The following is a 16,505-nucleotide window of genomic DNA, read 5'->3' on the forward strand; positions in this document are numbered from 1 at the left end:
GGCAAGGAAATCGTTTGAACCCAGGAGGCAGAGGTCACAGTAAGCCAAGATCTCACCACTGCACTCCATCCTGGGTGACAGAGAAAGACTCCATCTCAAAAAAAAAAAAAAAAGAAAGAAAGAAGAAAAAAGAAAACATCATTATATATATATATTTTTTTTTTTGTATTTTTTAAGACCGAGTTTCGCTCTTGCTACCCAAGCCGGAGTGCAATGGCGCCATCTCGGCTCACCACAACCTCCGCCTCCTGGGTTCAGGCAATTGTCCTGCCTCAGCCTCCTGAGTAGCTGGGATTACAGGCACACGCCACCATGCCCAGCTAATTTTTTGTATTTTTAGTAGAGACGGGGTTTCACCGTGTTGACCAGGATGGTCTCGATCTCTTGACCTCGTGATCCACCCGCCTCGACCTCCCAAAGTGCTGGGATTACAGGCGTGAGCCACCGTGCCCGGCTAATATATATGTTAATCAACTATTATATTATCAGTAAGGCTTCAGGTCAATAGTCATCTATTCGTAGTTAAGTTTTGGGGGAGTTAAATGTTACACTCAGATTTTTGACTGCACAAGAGGCTGGTGCCCCGAACCCCTGCATTGCTCAAGGTTCAACTGTATTTGATCTTTATATCCTGTTCCTGGCATAGAGCTCCTAAAATCCCCCAAATTCATTGTCTTTCATATGCTTATGAGCTGACTCATGGTGAAAGCTGGTCACCAGAAAAACTAGCCGCATGATTGGAGGGTTAGAAATTTTAGCCTCCCTTCTCACCTCATCCTGGGGAGAAGACGGGGCTGGAGACTGAGTTCGATCACCCAGAGCAAATGACTTAATCAGTCATGCCTATGCACTGGCAATGAAACTTTCACAAAAACCACTAAATGACAGGATATACATAAAGGATATAACCCTAAGTTATATCCCTTATAATAAACTGTAATAGTAAGTAGAGCATTTTCCTGAGTTTTGTGAGTCATTCTAACAAATTATCTAGTTACACTAGGCCACACCAAGGCAAGGGTGGGGGTGATAGGAACCCCCAACTTTGTTGAAAGCTAGACAGAAGTGTGGGTCACTAGGGACCTCACTGGTGGCTGGCAGCTGAAGTAGGGGCTGTCTTTTGGGATTGAGCCCTTTAATTTGTAGGATTGGGCACTCCAGGTAGACAGTGTCAGAATTGAACTGAACTATTGGACACCCAGTTGGTGTCAGAGAACTGGTGTGAGAAAATATTTGGTGTCAATACAAGACACACATTTGGTGTCAGAAGTGGTATCAGAAAACACTACACAGCCCCAGACTCCCTTCCCTTCCCTCTTCCCCTTCCCCACTTCCCCCAAAGTGCCTCTACCCTAATTGTGCTCCTTGGAGCCCCAAAGGTAGTCCATAAATCCTATAAGTGCTGGTTTCAAAATGGGCCTTAAACTACAGAATTATCCCTTGCTCCGTCTCCCACCTCCTTCACCCACCACCACAAGAAATATAAACGATCTTTGCCCAGTGCTTTTTCGTGTCTATGTCTTTGTCCACCTGGAATGTGTTTGCCTTCTGTTCCTAAAAAGCTAAAGTTAAGCTCAAATGCCCTCTCAAAGTCTTCTCTAATCGCTGCACCAAACCTCATTTATCCCTGTTCATTACAGTTCATCTCTACTTCTCTTTATCTGTATGCTTTGATGGCTTTTCAGTTTCTATCTATATTTTACTCTCTTGTTCATAATGTATTTTCCCTACTAGACTGTACACTCTTTGCCGGCAAGTAGGCCACAGTCAAGTTAGAGAAATATGTTGTGATCCATGTTTGAATTATCTTTGTATTCACAACCTGACACGGTATTTACAGAACAAACACATGAATGAATCAATCAGTCCTGCTACAGTGCTATGTGAAACCTACTAGCCTCAAGAGCAAAATTAATCCCTTAAGTGAATATGGGCAGAATCTGCTTAGTGAAGTAGAGCAGCTACATGCTTTTCTACACAAGAGGTCACGGGGAAAATCTAACATATTTGACTGTGCTTACCACCCAATTTCTTGTTTTGCCCAGAATCCTTGTTTACAGAACCACAGCAACTTTTGAATCAGAATCAACCCACAGAGTAAAAGAAGTAGGTGGGGTCTTTCCCACTAATAAGATGAATATTGTTTAATACTGCTTTCCTGCCATTTGCTCGCAAACCGCAAAAGCTTCAGGCTGCCAGGTGCAGTTGTTCATGCCTGTAATCCCAGCACCTTGGGAGGCAGGCAGATGTAGGAGGATTGCTTGAGCCCAGGAGTTCAAGACCAGCCTGGGCAAAAAAGTGAGACCCTGTCTCTACAAAAAAAAAAAAAAAAAAAAAAATCAAACAATTAGCCAGGCATGGTAGCATGTGCCTGTCGTCCCAGCTACACGGGAGGCTGAGGTGGAAGGATCTCTTGGTCCTGGGAGGTCAAGGCTACAGTGAACCGTGTTTACGCCACTGTACTTCAGCCTGGGTGATAGAGCTAGACCCTGTGTCAAATAAATAAATCGCTTCAGGCCATGCAGAATTCTGAGAGTAATCATGAGTGTTTTCTTGTACCTGCAAACCACAAACTGACTTGTGTGATTTAACCAATTTCATTACCCAATATCTAATGATTCAGTAAGAAATAAAAACTTTGCCTTGACAATATTTTGTGATTTATTCTCTCTGAAAGAAGTTGAAAACAGAAAAATGTAGGTGCTTTCAAACAATAAAACTCTTGACAAGTTCTGCTCACATCTATCATCCCTGGAGATTGATCCCTCCCTTTCCTCACATGGAGAGCTTGTCACAGCTCCAGAAAAAATACATTCCCCTTAACTCAACAGCTGATGAGAAACAAGAAAGGAACCAAAAGGGAGAACTGAGCACTGATCTCCATTAAGCTGACTCAACTAAATAAATGGTGAGGCTCGACTGTTACACTTCACCCCGCTATGCAGGGGGACGCTTCCATTTTATTGCCATAGTAAATTCAGACTAGAAAGTGGTAGAACGTTGGCATTTCAATCAAGGCAGCTCCAGATAGGCACAAAGCACAGAGCAGCAGGCAATCACACACTCACATACACTTTCCCTACCCGGCCCACTCAGCTCTGTGTTGAAAGCTTTATGAAAGAAAGGCTAGAGGATATCCAGAGATCGCTGACAAGATTCAAAGGGACGGAATTGTACAAATCCCTATAAAAGAGCCAGGAGCCCTTCCTTGCCAATGGGAATTTGAAATATGTCCCTCCGCTCTTCTGGCTGTGCAAAACGAAAAAAATCACAAACAACTTGCTGAGAATATACATTCCCACAGAATACATCACCCTCAAGCTAAATGCTCACTGTCCTCCCTTCTTCTTTAAGAACTAAGAATCAGTGACATTACTGAGGTAATAGCAAGCCGTCTGACACCTTCAATCATTTGGCAAATTATAAAACAGGGCTATGTCACTTCAGCGACTGAAATAAGGAGGCAGACCAACTTTATCAAATAAGCACGTGCAGAACGGGGTATAAGAAACGGAGCAATATTTTAAGCGCTCAGGGAATGACAGATTTTATGCTGAGCCACATCTACCACAGGGCATCATATGATATTTCTTCAGGTACAGACATTGCACGAGGGTAACCTGTTCTGTGCGCATTTGTAAAGTATTTATATTCCATCAGCTTTCTTGTCAGTAGAAAAATATTTCTTTGCACATATGCCAGATGAGTTTCATAATGGAAGCCACAGCTTGCTTCTAAGTAAATTATTAAGTCATCAGCTCTTTAATAAAATGGAATTGTCTGCACTGATCTTTCAGATAAAAGATGCTCTTTTGTAGAAAATGACTGTCCCTAGAATAAAAAAATAATTTAACCACAGGTTTCAGAAGATAATGGAAAGGGAATGAAAGCAGCATTCATTGAGAAAAGCCCCAGAAACTGAGGAGGCATGTGCTGTGTGATTTCACTAAATGCTAGTATTAACCCTACAAGAAAAGAACAATCACTCCCACGTTAGAGATTAACATATTCAAAGAGGCTGGATCACTTGCCCAGCCACACAATGCTAAAAAATGGTAAGAATAAGATTTGAAAATGTAGGGCTTACTAAAACCTAAACTTACTCAAATATTGTATGCTAACTCTCAGTCTGGATAAAGTTGGCCTAGATAATCAACCTGACTTTTCAACCCAGAATTAAATATTCTCTTAATAAGTAAGCCAATTGGTCAACCTGGCTTTTCAACCAAGAATTAAATATTCTCTTAATAAGTAAGCCAATTGGTCAACTAATATGTATTAAGATCCATACATATTGAGTAATTGTATGTCATACATATATTTGATATACACAGACTATGTGTCCCAATATAATTGCTGTTAGCAAAAAGGATTCACTAATCACAAGCATAGTCAGAACAACTTTTTTTATTATACTTTAAGTTCTGGGATACATGCGCAGAACGTGCAGGTTTGTTACATAGGTATACACGTGCCATGGTGGTTTCCTGCACCCATCAACCCGTCATCTACATTAGGTATTTCTCCTAATGCTATCCCTCCCCTAGCATCCCACTCCCCAGTAGGCCCCAGTGTGTGAATTTCCCTTCCCTGTGTCCATGTGTTCTCATTGCTCAACTCCCATTTATGAGCGAGAATATGCGGTGTTCGGTTTTCTGTTCCTGGGTTAGTTTGCTGAGAATAATGGTTTCCAGTTTCATCCATGTCCCTGCAAAAGACATTAACTCATCTTTTTTTATGGCTACATAGTATTTCATGTGCCACATGTGTATGTGCCACATTTTCTTTATCCAGTCTATCATTGATGGGCATTTGGGTTGATTCCAAGTCTTTGCTATTGTGAATAGTGCTGCATTAAACATACATGTGCATGTGTCTTTATATGATTTATAATCTTTTGGGTATATACCCAGTAAAGGGATTGCTGGGTCAAACAGCATTTCTGGTTCTAGATCCTTGAGGAATCATTACACTGTGTTCCACAATGGTTGAACTAATTTACACTTCCACCAACAATGTAAAAGTGTTCCCATTTCTCCACATCTTCTCCAGCATCTATTGTTTCCTGACTTTTTAATGATTACCATTCTAACCAGTGTGAGATGGTATCTCACTGTGGTTTTGATTTGCATTTCTCTAATAACCAGTGATTACGAGTTTTTCTTCACATGTTTTTTAGCCACATAAATGTCTTCTTTTGAGAAGTGTCTGTTCATATCCTTCACCAACTTTTTGATGGAATTGCTTTTTTCTTGTTAATTTTTTTAAGTTCCTTGTAGATTCTGGATATTAGCCCTTTTTCAGACGGGTAGATTGCAAAAATTTTCTTTAATTCTGTAGGTTGCCTGTTAACTCTGATGAGTTTCTTTTGCTGTGCATAAGCTCTTTAATCAGATCCCATTTGCCAATTTTGGCCTTTATTGCCATTATTTTTGGTGTTTTAGTCATAAAGCCTTTGTCCATGTCTATGTCCTGAATGGTATTGCCTAGGTTTTCTTCTAGGGTTTTTATGGTTTTAGGTCTTAAAAACTCAAGTTTTTAATCCACCTTGAGTTAATTTTTGTATAAAGTGTAAGGAAGGGGTCCAGTTTCAGTTTTCTGCATATGGCTAGCCAGTTTTCCCAACACCATTTATTAAATAGGGAATCCTTTCCCCATTGCTTGTTTTTGTAAGGTTTGTTGAAGATCAGATGGTGGCAGATGTGTGGCATTATTTCTGAGTCCTCTGTTCTGTTCCACTGGTCTATATATATGTTTGGGTGCCAGTACCATGCTGTTTTGGTTGCTATAGCCTTGGAGTATAGTCTGAAGTCAGGTACCATGATGCCTCCAGCTTTGATCTTTTTGCTTAGGACTATCTTAGCTATACAGGCTCTTTTTTGGTTCTATATGAAATTTAAAGTAGTTTTTTTCTAATGTCAGAACAATTTCTTTAAAACAGTTGAGTAGAGTGAAAACTAACAGTTATCTACTTCATCCATCCATTAATTCATTCAACAAACATTTATTTGAGGGCCTATGTCCCAAACATTGTTCTAGACAATGGGATACAGCAATAAACAAAACATATAGCATCTCTACTCTCATAAATTTTATATTCTAATGCTGGCAGACAATAAATAAGTAAATAGATAATATGTCACTAGTGCAATAATAAAAAATAAGGCAGAATTGGAAAGGGGTTCTGCTTTATGTTAAAATAAGTAAGGTTTCTCTGATAAGATGACATTTGAACTGAAGGATGTGAGGGAGTAAGCCAGGGGAGGAGGGAAAAACTGTTCCACAAAGAAGAAAGTACAAAGACCCTAGGGCAAGAGTGTGCTCAGTGTGTTCAAAGTCAGCAAGGAGGCAAATGTAGTTGGGGAGAAGGAAGTGAGGAAGACAGACAGTAGAATGAAAGAAACTGAAAAGACATGTCAGCTCCACATGTGTGGAGTGGTCAGATTCTAATTCAAACAGAGGTAACTGAGACAATTAGCAAATTATGGGGGTGGGCAGAAATGGGGATGTAGGGGAAGGAAAGGGACAACAAATGCAAGAGATGGAAGAAAAGGTGGTTAAGTTATTCAGGAGTCAAAAATCACTGAGAGGATGCTGAAAATCCTTGAAGCATCTGATCTCCGGTCAGATGAGAGAAATAGACATGATTGCTAACATTTACTGAACACTGCTTGTGTATGGTTAGTTATTTACTCTTTCTGGCATCTATAGGAAGGTAGTATTCATATTATTCAATGTTACCTATGAGGAAATTGAGGCACAGGCAGATCAAGTAACACGCCCAAGACTACACAGTCAGTAAGTGGCAAAACAAACGTTCAAGTCTAGAAATTCAACCCCAGAGCCCTTGTTCCTAAACACTGGGCTCTATCTACAGCATTCCTTACCAGATGATAATGTTTCCAAATAAACATGAGATGAAACTAATACTGTCGCTGACCACAAAGAGGCCATAAGTGAGTAGATTACTAGGTAGGTGAAATAGAGTTATGGGAGAATCTTAGGAAGCAGATGCAACCACAGAAGCAGGAACCCACATAGGGGAATAGGGGGTGGCTCAGTCTCGGCAAAAGGCAGGCAAAGGAATAGAGTCGCTAAAATCCTCCTCCTCCAGCAGAGGCAGGGCTTGCTTGAGGTTCCTAAGTAATGAAGGGAAGATCTGGCATGCAGAATCTGTCATGCAAAAATGTTTATAAAGTCAACAAATATATTTTTTAATGTTCAACATCACTAATCATCCGGGAAATACAAATCAAAGCCACAATGAGATATTGCTTCATTCAAGTTAGAATGGCTGTTACCGAAAAGACAAAATAACAAATTCTGGTGAGAATTTGGAGAAAAAGGAACTCTTACATACTGCTGGTGGGAATATAAATTAGCACAGCCATTATGGAAAGCAGAATAGGGAGTTTCTCAAGAAAACTAAAAATAGATCTACCGTAGGATCCACCAATCCCACTACTGGATATTTATCCAAAGGAAAAGAAGTCAGCATGTCAAAGGGATACTTGCGTTCCCATGTTTATCACAGCACTGCTCACAGTAGCAAAGATAATGGAATCAACCTAAATGCCCCATCAACAGACAAATAGATAAAGAAAATGTTGTATACACAATAAAATACTATTCAGCCATTTAAAAAGAATGAAATCCTTCATTTGCCGTAACATGAATGAGCTTGGAGGACATTATGTTAAGCAAAATAAGTCAGGCACGAAAAGATAAAAACCTCATGTTTTCACTCATGTGAGAGCTAAGAAAAAAAGTCTGAGCTTTTGGAAGTAGGGTGTAAGACTGTGGCTATTAGAGACTGAGAAGGGTAGGGAGGAGGGGAGGATAAGATGAGATTAGTTAAGAGATACAAAATTACAGCTAGATAAGAAGAATGAATTCTGGTATTCTGCGGCACTGTAGAGTGAATGCCGTTAGCCATAATTTACTGCACATTTTCGAAAAGGTAGAAGAAGAGAAGCTTTTGAATGTTTGCAACACAAATGATAAATGCTCGAGGTGATGGATATACTAATTACCCAATACACACATGGAAATATCACTCGATATCCCATAAATGTGTACAATTATTACGTCAACTAAAAATAAAACGGGCTGGGCCCAGTGGTTCATGCCTATAATCCCAGCACTTTGGGAGGCTGACAGCAGGATTGCTTTAGTGCAGTAGTTTGATACCAGCCTGTGCAACATAGTGAGATTTCATTATCTCATTTCAACAACAACAACAACAAAAATTTTTTAATTACCTGGACATTGTGACATGCACCTGTAGTCCCAGCTACTTGGGAGGCTGAGGAAGGAGGATCACTTGAGTCTAGGAGGTTGAGGCAACAGTGAGCTGTGATCATGCCACTGCACTCCAGCCTGGGCAACAGAGCAAGACCTCGTCTCAAATAATAATAATAATAAATATAAATAAAAGGAAAGGGGAAAATCACCAAAAAATGAAATATTTATTGGATGTTCACTATTTGCCAGGGACTATGCTGGGAACTGGGGTTACAGAAGTAAGCAAGATAGTCAGGGAGACACACAATTTTTAAAAATATAAACAAATAGATTAGCAATATTCTTTCTTTTTTTGAGACAGAATCTTGCTCTGTTGCCTAGGCTGGAGTGCCATGGCATGATCTCAACTCACTGCAACCTCTGCCTCCCAGGTTTAAGCAATTCTCTCCTGCCTCAGCCTCCCAAAAATATGGAATTACAGGTAACTGCCACCACACCCAGCTAATTTTTTTTTTTTTTTTTTGTATTTTTAGTAGAGACAGGGTTTCACCGTGTTGGCCAGTCTGGTCTCCACCTCCTGACCTCAAGCTATCCACCTGCCTCAGCCTCCCAAAGTGTTGGGATCACAGACATGAGACACCGTGCCCAGCCAGCAAAATCCTTTTAAATAGTTCTCTAAATATAATTATAGATGTAAAAAACAAAAGTACCTGTAAATGGAGATGCTCCTTTAGGCTGAGTAAAGAGGGAAACCCTCTTCAAGGGGATATCATTTGCATTAAGTGTACTAAGATCTACATGATTAAAAGGAGCCGAATGCTGGACACTGTGGCTCACACCTGTAATCCCAACTACTTGGGAGACTGAGGCAGTAGGATCACTTGAGTCCACTCACTGGAGGCTGTAGTGAGCTATGATTGTACCACTGTACTCCTGTCTGGTGACAGAGTGAGACAAAAAAAAAGGAGTCAATCATGCTAAATCTGGAACAAAGCATTCTTGGCAGAAGCACTAGCTATTGCAAATGCCCTTGGGTGGGTAAAAAACGTGTCAACCTTCTAAGGGGACATACCAACATTCACCTTGTAGAATAAATAACAGGCAACATACATGTGCTCCCCCATCTTCTAGTGCAGTAGCTGAAGTTCAACAAATAAATGTTGAATTATGCAAGTAAAACCCCACCAAAACAATATTTTGATCTTTGGCAAGAGTATGAAACATTCTTCAGCTAAATCAAACTTAACAAGGTCAAGGAAAATTTAAAAAGAATTAAAACAATTTCAAAATCTTAAATTGGCTGGGTGCACTGGCTCACATCTGTAATCCCAACACACTGGGATACCAAAGGGAAAGGATCGCTTGAACCCAGGAGTTCAAGATCAGCCTGGCCAACATAGCAAGACCCTTGTTTCTACCAAAAAAAATTTTTTTTTAATTAGTCAGGCATGGTGGTGTTCAATTGTAGTCCTAGTTACTCAGGAGGCTAGGGTGGGTGGATCACTTGAGCCCAGGAGGTCAAAGCTGCAGTGAGCTGTGATTGGGCCACTGCACTCCAGCCTGGGTGGCAGAGTGAGACCCTGTCTCAAAGAAATAAAAGAAAAAGAAAGATCAATCAGGTTTCCTGTCTGACATTTCTACTTCATACTTCATAATATTCAACAAACATTCTATACTGGAACTAGAGTCACCTAAGACTTTAAAAGAAAGGAGGCAATTCAGTTCTGCTCAGAATGGACCTACTACTCTTATTCCAAGGTCCTCTCTTTAGAAGCTGTATTTAAATGATCTGCCATCTATTTTCATCATTAGCAAGAATTTTATTTTTCTAATGTATATGACATAGTCTTGCAAACCTGATATAAGCAATTAAAAGACAGCAACCAAGTAGTTAGTTGCTGAATACCACTAAGGATAGTAGAACATATGAAAGTGTAGAAGGGACTAGGAAAAGTGGGAAAACGACTTCACTTGGCATATGGAAATCAGTCCTGCTGGCTGGTTGCCAAAGACTGAATGATTAAAGCCCCAGTGTGCTAGAAACTTTGAAGAGAAGCATAGAAAAGGTCTGTGCCCTCCTAGAGTTTATTGTATCAACTACAAAAGAGCAGTTTGCAAAAGTCACAAATAAAGTTTTGAAGACTGAGGTAAAGAATAAAACTTAGCAGGAGATTGGAAATAGAAGGACATAAAAAAGAATTACTGAAGGCTTTGAAGGAAAAGACAAGGATGAACGATAAGCAGAAGAATGGGACGAAAATACAATGAATCCGAAAGCTTGACCTCATCGGAGTGTTTATGTAAGAGATATTGAGGTGCAAGATAAGTTTACTAAATACCCTGGAGTGAGTTCACATTGTGACATCAAAATTTACACAGGGGATGTCACTGTTACTTACAGTTCACTTTTTTAAAAAGAAGGGGAAGTGCTGTTTTTGGAAACAATAGAATCACACACTTAGAAAAACCTTGAAAGATCATCTGGTCCTTGAAGGCTTAGGTAGCTGTCAGCCCCCAGCGGTAAGCGCCTACAGGATCTGCCTCCAATTTCTAGCTAAGGCCACAGTCTTCCAGGGCATCCCCCAGCCAATGACTGAGCATAGCAGGAATATCATGGTCTGGCTTTTGTTCTTTGCTCCTTAGATCCTTTGAATGCTGGCCAAGGCTTTGCCAGATCTATATAACCATCTGAGACTCTCTTTGCCCTATCCTGCTTTTCCTCCCTTCCCTATCACAGGAATCAGATCAGCATCACTCTCTGAAGGTTTTCCCTGCCTAATTATATTTCCTCCTCTTTTTATCTTTCACAGACATTATACTCTCCACCCACCTATCGACCTCATGTACTCCTAACTCTATCTCCACATCTGTCTCCTGCTGGATATAATTAATGCAAAGAACATAGTCATAAAACATGTATCCAACAAAAGGCTTATGTCCAGAATATACAAAGAGCCTTTAAACACAATAAGAAAACAACCGAATTTTTTACAGATAAAGATTTCATTTAAAAAATGTACAAATTGACCAGACACGGTGGCTCACACCAGCTCTTTAGAGGCCAAGGCAGGTGGATCACCTGAGGTCAGGAGTTCGAGACCAACCTGGCCACCAACATGGTAAAACCTCATCTCTACTAAAAATACAAAAGTTAGCAGGGCATGGTAGCAGACGCCTGTAATCCCAGCTACTCAAGAGGCTGAGGCCGGAGAATTGCTTGAATCCAAAAAGCAGGGGTTACAGTGAGTGGAGATCATGCCGCAGCACTCCAGACTGGGAAACAGAGCAAGACTCCATCTTCAAAAAAATACAAATACAAAAGCAAATAACCACATGAAAATGTGTTCAATATCACAAGTCATCTGAAAAATGCAAATTAAAGCCACAGTAATAGATGCTACTACACACCCTAATGTTAAATATACTGTCAATACCAAGTGAGGTAGAGGGTGTGGATCAACTGACACTATACATTGATGGTGGAAGTATAAAGTGATACAATCACTTTGGAAACACAGCTTAACACTTTCTTACTGTTTCTTATTATATTAGTCCATTCTCATGCTGCTACAGAGGACTGCCTGAGCCTCCGTAATTTATAAAGAAAAAAAGTTGAATTGACCCACAGTTCTACAGGGCTGGGAGACCTCAGGAAACTTCCGATCATGGTGGAAGCGGAAGCAAACACATCCCTCTTCATATGATGGCAGGAAGAAGTGCCGAGCAAGAGCAGGAAAAGCCCCTTATGAAACCAGCAGATCTCAGAGAACTCACTCACTATTACAAGAACAGCAGCATGAGGGTGACTGCCCCCATGCTTCAATTACCTCCCACCAGGTTCCTCCAATGACACTTGGGGATTATGGGAACTACAATTCAAGATGAGATTTCAGTGAGGACACAGCCAAACCATACCACTTACAATGTTAAATGTGTACTTACTATGTGACCAGCAATTCCACTTCTAGATATTTACCCAAGAGAAATGAAAATGTATACACAAAATGGCATGTACAAATATGTCCACAGCGGCTTTATTCATAATAGCCAAAAACTGGAAACATTCCAAATGTCCAAAAATGAATAAATGGACCAATTATGGTATATCCACATGATGAAAATAGTACTTAGCAACAAACATGTAACCAAATAAACGAATCTCAAAAACATGTTGAGTCAAAGAAGCCAAATATATATATACATATATATATATATATATATGTATATATATATATATATTTTTTTTTTTTGAGACGGAGTTTCGCTCTTGTTACCCAGGCTGGAGTGCAATGGCGCTATCTCGGCTCACCGCAACCTCCGCCTCCTGGGTTCAGGCAATTCTCCTGCCTCAGCCTCCTGAGTAGCTGGGATTACAGGCACGCGCCACCATGCCCAGCTAATTTTTTGTATTTTTAGTACAGACGGGGTTTCACCATGTTGACCAGGATGGTCTCGATCTGTTGACCTCGTGATCCACCCGTCTCGGCCTCCCAAAGTGCTGGGATTACAGGCTTGAGCCACGGCGCCCGGCCTGAAGCCAAATATATTAAAGGACATATACAATTCCATTTCTGTGAAATTCTAAACTACCAAAACTAATCTAGTGATTAAAATTGGATCAAGGGTTGCTTGGGATAAGGGATTGACCACAAAGGAGCACAAGGAAATTCTCTGGAGTGATGGAAATTTTCTATATCTTCATAGGTGCTGTTTACACTCAAAATGTATGCATGTTACTGCATGGTTTTAAAAATGTGTTCCTGATATTTACAATACTAAATAAACACTAAATACTAAACAAATACATAAATAATTACTATATTTAATAATATTTGTTAGTATTATAAGTGGAATATTTATCTCATTTATATTTCTAGATGATAATTACTAGAAGAGGCTATTCTTTCTCATTTTTTTTTTTTTTTTGAGACAAGGTTTCTCTCTTGTTGCCCAGGCTGGAGTGCAGTGGCACGACCTCAGCTCAATGTAACCCTCCTCCTCCCAGGTTCAAGGGATTCTTCTGCCTCAGACTCCTGAGTAGCTTGGATTACGGCATGAACCACCACGCCCAGCTAATTTTTGTATTTTTAATAGAGACAGCGTTTCGCCATGTTGGCCAGACTGGTCTTGAACTCCTGACCTCAGGTGATCCATCCGCCTTGGCTTCCCCAAGTGCTGGGATTACAGGCATAGCCACCGTGCCTGGTCATGTGTATTATTCTTATATCCAGAGACTATCAAATTCCCTTATTCTCTTATTTTTAAGCAAAGTCCTTTGGGTTTTCTAGGTGTATAATCAGATAATCACCAAAAAGAAATACCCTGGGCACGGTGGTTCACACCTGTAATCACACAGGCTGAGGCATAAGGATTACTTAAGTCCAGAAGTTCGAAACCAGCCTGGGCAACAAATCTAGTTTAACAGAGACCCTTGTCTCCACTAAAAATAATTTTTAAATTAGCTGGGCATTGTGATGCGTGCCTGCAGTCCCAACGACTTGGGAAACTGAGGCAGGAGGACTGCTTGAGCCCAGGTGTTTGAGGTTGCAGTGAGCTATGATTGTACTGCTGCATTCCAGCCTTGGTGACAGAACAAGATCCTGTCTCATTTTTTAAAAAGGAATATCTTCATCTTTAATTATCCAAAAATTATACAGACTACTTTGCTTACTCCTATTACTGTATGTGCTAGTCTCCAAAAGAATATTAAGTAATAATGGTGATTACCAGATGCCCTCTCCTTTCTATACATTCAAGGAAATATCTGAACATCTAAGTGTTTAAAATACTACTTGTTGGAATTTTTGTAAACTCTTTACCAATTTGTAGTTTCTGTTTCTACTTTATTTTGTTAGAAATGATTTTTACGTTTTTTCAAATGACTTTTTAGCATTTATTAATATAACATGTGTTTACCCTTAATATTGTTGATGCAGGCTGGGCACAGTAGCTCATGCCTGTAATCCCAGACCTTTGAGAGGCTGAGACGGGAGGACTGTTTGAGCTCAAGAGTTGGAGGCCAGCCTAGGCAACACAGTGAGACCCCTATCTCCACAAAAAATCAAAAAATGAACCAGGTGCAGTGGTACATGCCTGTAGTCTCAGCTACTTAAAAGGCTGAGGCAGGATTGCTTTAGCCCAGGAGACTGAGGATGCAGAGTTGTGCTCTTATCACTGCACTCCAGCCTGGGTGACAGAGCAAGTTCCTGTTTAAAAAAAAAAAAAAAAGTCAATGCAATGTAATATTATTGATGTCCTAATAGTGTAAAAGTTTGCTTTCCTGGTACAAAACCTCTCGAATTATTCTTTTGATAAAGTACTGCTAGGTTGGTGCAAAAGTAAACCCCAATTACTTTTGCACCTAATAGATTCTTTTGGATATACATTCACAAGCCAACTTGAACTTTGGGGTTTTTCAGATACTGTCTTTATAAAAAGTTATAGTAAGGTTGGCTTCATGAAATGACTTAGGGAGTTTCCACTTTTTCTCTCCCCTAAAGCGGTAAAAAATAGTTTATAAGTATCCATCATTCACTAAAGATTGCAAAGGACTTAACTGTGAAACTGCCAAGTCTCCATGACATTCTTAATAGCAGATGTTTAATGTCCAATTTTTCTATGGTAATTAGTCTCTTTATGTTTTCTGCTTCTTAGGTTAATATGTTAGGAAATCATTCATATCTCCTAGGTTTTCACATGTGTTTCTCTTGAGTTTTAGTTGGTAATTAATATTTTAATCTCCTTCTGCATCAGTGGTTATCTCATTTCTCATTCTCGTGTAACGTTGTTCTCTTTAAAAATCAGGGCCACGACAGGATTATCTATCTCATTGGTATTTTCAAATAATACAAAAAAGAATTGGACTTATTTATGTAAGTTTTGAGGTCTTCTATTTTATTCATTGTCATCTTTATTACTTACTACCATTTTGTTCCTAATTAAGATATATACATATCTTAATATATTTACATTAATAAAATATACATATTTATAGTTTATATCCTTTTTATTTGTGGAATGACAAATTCTCTCTGGAGATTTAATATTGTAACGTGAACCAAAAACCCACTCCCATACACTCATGGTTCTTACTTTACTTATTTTTAAATTTTTTTCATAGCACTTATTTTTTTTTTTTTTTTTTTGAGACAGAGTTTTCGCTCTTGTTACCCAGGCTGGAGTGCAATGGCGCTATCTCGGCTCACCGCAACCTCCGCCTCCTGGGTTCAGGCAATTCTCCTGCCTCAGCCTCCCGAGTAGCTGAGATTACAGGCACGCGCCACCATGCCCAGCTAATTTTTTGTATTTTTAGTAGAGACGGGGTTTCATCATATTGACCAGGATGGTCTCGATCTGTTGACCTCGTGATCCACCCGCCTCGGCCTCCCAAAGTGCTGGGGTTACAGGCTTGAGCCATAGCATTTATTTATGATCTAACAAACCTTATGTTACTTACATATTGCTTATTGTTTAACCTGTCAATTTTACATAACTATAAAGTCAAAAATGGTTAGGAACTTCTGTCTGTTCACTGATGTATCCGAAAGCCTAGAATGGTGCTTGACACAAGGTAGGTGTTCAAGAAATTGTTAGATAACTAAATCATTATCACATGACTCATTTCACTTAGGCAATGGGCAAAACAGGAATACTACAGGAGTTTATTCATTTACCAAGATCGAGATCAGCATCTACTATGTGTCAGAACCGTGCTGGTGTTGACACAAGTCCCCACCCTTACCAAATCAACAGTCTACCTTGGGGCGTATGAATAGAAATGGGAGGCAGAAGGATACTGTGCATCAGTGAAAAAAACGCCTTGGCTTTACAAACGTACTCTCTCTTTCTTACTGATCTCAAATTGGCTGCAGTATCTGACTTTTCGATTCTATTATCCTTTGCTCCACAAGCCTAACAGTTAAAAATGTCGGTTTGTCAAACCCTTTAAATGCAGAGGAGATTCCAACAGAGATAACGACTTTGGGCGATAACCGCCCATCGACTTTACTGCTTTTAACAATTTACCAATGTGCGCGTGTGTAAAATCCAGACCATGGTAGAGACTACGGTGGAAATGGAAGGTGTTTCACTGAGGGTCCTGGCTGCCTTCTGCAAAGGTGAAGGTCGTGCCGGCCACGCGAGGAAGTCCGCCTCGCTCACAACCGACAGGTGCACATCAATGACTTCGCTCAAAATCACCGCAAGCGAAGGTTGGGGCTGCGTCCACCCGCCACAGCCCGCCCCCGCGCACGCGCAGCCCC

At 40.1% G+C, this 16,505-nt stretch overlaps 1 long non-coding RNA gene across 10 annotated transcripts in view; it reads right to left on the reverse strand.

Moving 5' to 3' along the window:
• The window catches only part of LOC108592803 (uncharacterized), a 154,493-nt gene extending 137,998 nt beyond the window's left edge, over positions 1-16,495 (reverse strand). For all 10 annotated transcript variants that reach the window (XR_013523841.1, XR_013523839.1, XR_013523837.1 and 7 more), the window contains exon 1: positions 16,270-16,495. This is a non-coding gene — a long non-coding RNA (uncharacterized LOC108592803). The remainder of the gene's footprint in view (positions 1-16,269) is intronic.
• Positions 16,496-16,505: the final 10 nt, after the last annotated feature.

Source organism: Callithrix jacchus, chromosome 11 (assembly GCF_049354715.1).
Source record: "Callithrix jacchus isolate 240 chromosome 11, calJac240_pri, whole genome shotgun sequence".
Classification (NCBI taxonomy): Eukaryota; Metazoa; Chordata; class Mammalia; order Primates; family Cebidae; genus Callithrix; species Callithrix jacchus.